This window comes from Loxodonta africana, chromosome X, assembly GCF_030014295.1.
Source record: "Loxodonta africana isolate mLoxAfr1 chromosome X, mLoxAfr1.hap2, whole genome shotgun sequence".
NCBI classification, from domain to species: domain Eukaryota; kingdom Metazoa; phylum Chordata; class Mammalia; order Proboscidea; family Elephantidae; genus Loxodonta; species Loxodonta africana.
The window spans coordinates 111,078,336-111,083,431 of record NC_087369.1 but is presented as its reverse complement, the minus strand read 5'-3'; the positions used below and the strand labels follow the sequence as shown (position 1 = coordinate 111,083,431).

General features: G+C 38.3%; 1 pseudogene; it reads right to left on the bottom strand.

Annotated features, from left to right (window-relative positions):
- Nucleotides 1-1,557: 1,557 nt before the first annotated feature.
- LOC100670722 (high mobility group protein B2-like) lies at nt 1,558-3,589 on the bottom strand (annotated as a pseudogene).
- Between the last annotated feature and the right edge of the window lie 1,507 nt (nt 3,590-5,096).

Below are 5,096 nucleotides of genomic sequence, written 5' to 3'. Positions count from 1 at the left end.
TTTTTTCCCCTCGTATTATTGAGTTTTAAGAGTTCTTTCTCTATTTTGGGATATAAGTCCTTTATAAGTGTTTTGCAAATATTTTCTCTCAGTCTCTGGCTTGTCTTTTCATTCTCTTAACAATGTCTTTGTCAGACCAGAATTTTTTAATTTTAATGAAGTCTAACTTACCAATTTTTTCTTTCATGTATCATGTTTTTGGTGCTGTAAATAAAAGTCATCACAAAATCCAAGGTCACCTAGATTTTCTCCTATGTTATAATCTGAGAGATTCACAGTTTTGTATTTTACATTTAGGTCTCTGATCTTTCTTGAGTTAATTTTTGTGAAAGGTCTAAAGCATGTGTTTAGATTCATTTTATTTTGTGCGTATTGAAGTCTAGTTGTTCCAGCATTATTCGTGGAAAAGACTATATTTCTCCATTGAATTGTGTTTGCTGTTTTGTCAAAGTTCACTTAGCTATATTTGTGTGGGTATATTTCTGGACTCTGTTCAACTCCACTGATTTTTTTTTTTTTTGTCTCTTCTTTCACTAATACCACAATGTCTTGATTACTGTAGGTTTTTAGTAAGTCTTGAAGTCCAGTAGAGTCAGTCCTCCAACTTTGTTCATCTTCAGCATTGTGTTGACTCTTCTGGGTCTTTTGCCTTTTCATATAAAATTTAGAACAGATTTGTCAATATCCGCAAAATAACTTTTTGGGATTTTGACTGGTATTGCATTGAATATACCTTTCAGTTAACCTCTGAGAGCTTAACTGTTTGTGCCACCAGGTCTACTGGTGACAAATTGCCTCAATTTTTGCTTGTCAATGAAAGTCTTTATTTCTCATTCACTTACATAAGTTTTCTAGGTTGCTGGTATTTTTCTTTTAACGCTCGAGATATTTCACTCCATTTTCTTCTCGTTTGCATTGTTTCTGAACAAAAGTTCTGTGTAAATCGTATTCTTGTCCCTCTTATAGGTGTTGTTGCTGTTAGTTGCCATTGAGTGGATTCTGACTCATGGTGACCCCATGTGTTACAGAATAGAACTGCTACACAGGGTTTTCTTTGCTATAATTTTCTTAGAGGTAGATTGCCAGTCTTTCTCTTCTGTGATACTGCTGGATGGGTTCAAACCATCAACCTTTAGGTTAGTAGTTGAGCTCAGACTGCACAATCTAGGAATCTCCCGTATAGGTGAAGTGTTATTTTTCTCCCCTTCTGGCTTCTTTCAAGGTTTTCTCTATCTTTGTATTTCCGCAGTTTGAATATGATATGTCCAGATGTCTAATTTTTGGTATTTACCCTGTTTAGTGTCCTCTGAGCTTTCTGGATTTGTTGTTTTGTGTCGGTCAATAATTTTGAAAAATTCTCAACCATTAGTACTTCAAATATTTCTTCTGTTCCTTTCTCTCTTTTCTTTCTGGTATTCCTGTTACAGATATGTTACCCCTTTTGCAACTGTCTCACAATTCTTGTATATTCTGTTCTGGGTTTGTTTTTTTTTTTTTTTTTTTAGTCTTTTTTTAATATACATAATTTTATTACCAAAAAATGCAGCATCTTAAAAAACCCAAAATTTACTATTGATACTAATTACTAGAAGTTTGTTGTGCTATCACATATAAATCAAGAAATAAAAGAAACCATTAAATATTTAGAAACATTCAACATCAGAAGCTTTAAAATCTAACTGTATATAGTAGTCCCTCAAAAAATTACAACTTGCATTTAAAAAAATTTTTTTCTATGAAGAATCTTATCAGGCACACAAAAATTTGTTCAGTTTTTATACTGAAGCTAATACTGAGCTACACTTGAATTCACATTCTTAGCAAAACAATTGCTTGAGCAAACATGCATACTCCACATATACAATTACAGGATAGCCACTTATTTTTCAACTTCATCCTCTTCTGCATCATCTTCATCTTCTTCTTTCTCTTCCTCTTCTTCTGGTTCATTCTTCTCCTTTGAGCCTGTTGGCCTTTCAGGGCCCTTTTTTCCTGCTTCACTTTTGCCCTTGAAAAGGTATGTGGCAATATCCTTTTCATATTTCCCCATTAATTTAACTTCTTTCTTTTTTTTTTTTAATGTTTGGCTGATTCCTCAGACCACAATTCACCCAATTTTTTTTGCAGTATTCCCAATGGATAGGCCTGGGTGTTCATTTTTGATTTTTGGCGGTGTTCACACTGAAACAGGAAGAAGGCAGGTGGTGGCTACTTAGGTGCATTGGGATCTTTTTCCTTTCCTTTCTTGTCACTGTTGGGAGGAGCATAATTCTTCATCTCTCTGTCATAGCAAGCTTTGTCACTTTTTGCCATATCTTCAAACTTTGACTTTTCCTTTGCAGACATGATCTTTCATCTCTCAGGACACTTCTTGGAGAAGTCGGTGACATCAAAGAGTCTGGGCGTTTTTTCTTGTGCTTTTCTTGGCAGGTCTACAAGAAGAAGGCCTGTGAGAACATTTTGCCCTGTGGCTTGTTGGAATTTCTTTTGCCCATCGTGAGGGACGATGCCTGCCTGCTGCGAGCCAAAGAAGCTTTTCCTCAGAGCGCGAAAGTGACAGGATCTGGCAGAGATGCTTTCTTCCAAGAACTCCAGAGTGAACTGGTTTGTTGTTGTTGTTAGGTGCCGTCGAGTTGGTTCCGACTCATAGCGACACTATACACAACCGAACGAAACACTGCCCATTCCTGCGCCATCCTTACAATCGTTGTTATGCTCGAGCTTATTGTTGCAGCCACTGTGTCAATCCACCTCGTCAAGGTTCTTCCTCTTTTGCGCTGACCCTGTACTCTGCCAAGCATGATGTCCTTCTCCAGGGACTGATCCCTCCTGAAAACATGTCCAGAGTATGTAAGACGCAGCCTCACCATCCTTGCTTCTAAGGAGCATTCTGGTTGTACTTCTTCTAAGACAGATTTGTTTGTTCTTTTGGCAGTCCATGGTATAATCAATATTCTTCGCCAACACCGCAATTCAAAGATGTCAATTCTTCTTCGGTCTTCCTTATTCACTGTCCAGCTTTCACATGCATATGATGTGATTGAAAATACCATGGCTTGGGTCAGGCACACCTTAGTCTTCAAGGTGACATCTTTGCTCTTCAACACTTTGAAGAGGCCCTTTGGCGCAGATTTACCCAAATCAATGCTTCTTTTGATTTCTTGACTGCTGCTTCCATGGCTGTTGATTGTGGATCCGAGTAAAATGAAATCCTTTACAACTTGAATACTTTCTCCGTTCATCATGATGTTGCTCATTGGTCCAGTTGTGAGGATTTTTGTTTTCTTTAAAAAAAAAAAAAAAAAAATTTTTTTTTTTTTTTTTTTATGTTGAGGTGCAATCCATACTGAAGGCTGTGGTCTTTGACCTTCATTAGTAAGTGCTTTCAGTCCTTTCATACTTCGTACATTCCAGGTTCTGATTATTAATGGATGTTTGCAGCTGTTTCTTCTCTTTTTGAGTCATGCCACAGCAGCAAATGAAGGTCCCAAAAGCTTTATTCCATCCACGTCATTAAGGTTGACTCTATTTTGAGGAGGCAGCTCTTCCCCAGTCATCTTCTGAGGACCTTCTAACCTGGGGGGCTCATCTTCCAGCACTATATCAGACAATGTTTTGCTGCTATTCATAAGGTTTTCACTGGCTAATGCTTTTCAGAAGTAGACTTCTGGGTCCTTCTTCCCAGTCTATCTCAGTCTGGAAGCTCAGCTGAAACCAGTCCTCCATGGGTGACCCTGCTCGTATCTGAATATCGGTGGCATATCTTCCAGCATCACAGCAACATGCAAGCCCCCACAGGCATGTGGGGGAAGAACTGGTTTATCCCGTTTTTTGTTGTTGTTTTTTGTTTGTTTGTTTCAGTGTTTGTTCTATTTGCTTTTAAGTTTGGGAATTTTCCACTGACACATCTTAAAGGTCACTGGTTCCTTCCTTGGCCATATTCAGTCTACTGATGAGCTCATCAAAGGCAGTCTTCATTTCTGTTAGTGCTTTTAGTTTATGGTATTTCCTATTAAATCTCTCTTAGAGTTCCCATTTCTCTGCTACATTACCCATCTGTTCTTGCAGGTTATTCACTTTTTCCATTAGAGCCTTTAGCAATTATAGTTATTTTAAATTCCCCATCTGATAATTTCAAAATCTATACCATATCTAGTCTGATTCTGATGCTTTCTTTGTCTCTTCAGACTGCATTTTTTGCCGTTCAGCATGGCTTGTGATTTTTTTGTTGGAAGCCAGGCAAAAGGAACTGAGATAAGTTCATACGTGTGAGGATTTATGCATATCTGTGTAGATGTTAGCCTGTGTTTCCTATGTGTCGTAGTCGTGGGTGTCAGAGACTAAGATTGCCTCCAGTGTCTGTTTTTGACTCCTCCATAATCTGTAAGCTTCCCTAGAGATGCCTTTTTAAATAGGTTCTGAACTTTGCAGTTCTTTCTGTTGTAATCCCCTGTTATTATACAGTAGTCCTGTTGATGCAGTGGTAAGGTAAGGGGGGAGAGGAAACGTTCTATAATTCTATGATGTCTGTCTTTTAATGTGAGTTTTGTAAGTTCCTCTCAAATATTTTTCTTTTTCTTTTTTTTTTTTTTGACCCCTTTGGTAAGACAGGAAGGCCCCAGGGGCATGGAGTTTTGTCTTTTCCTTTGACCGTATTGGTTAACTTTAGTAAAACCTTCCTTGCTTAAAAATCCATTGTCATCGAGTCAATTCTGACTCATAGTGACCCTATAGAACAGAGTAGAACTGTCCCATAGGCTTTCCAAGAAGCACCTGGTGGATTCGAACTGCCAACCTTTTGGTTAGTAGCTGTAGCTCTTAACTACTACTCACCATGGTTTTCTTGCTTAGGCTCAGGTAAAATAATTTCCCTTGAGGCTGGCTTATTGTTAAGGAAAACAGAACATTCTGCTTGTATTTGGAAATAGTTACCGGTTCCCTGGCTTTGTCAGAAACGTGAGGGAATTTTTCTCTGATCTTCACAGAGAGAAACTGTTGGGACCAATGGACGTAAAACTCATGAACGTGTTTGGGCTTCCCAAGACTGAGCCTCCAGGGGTTTTGATCTCTCAAGCCAGTCTGTGCATAGCCTTCAA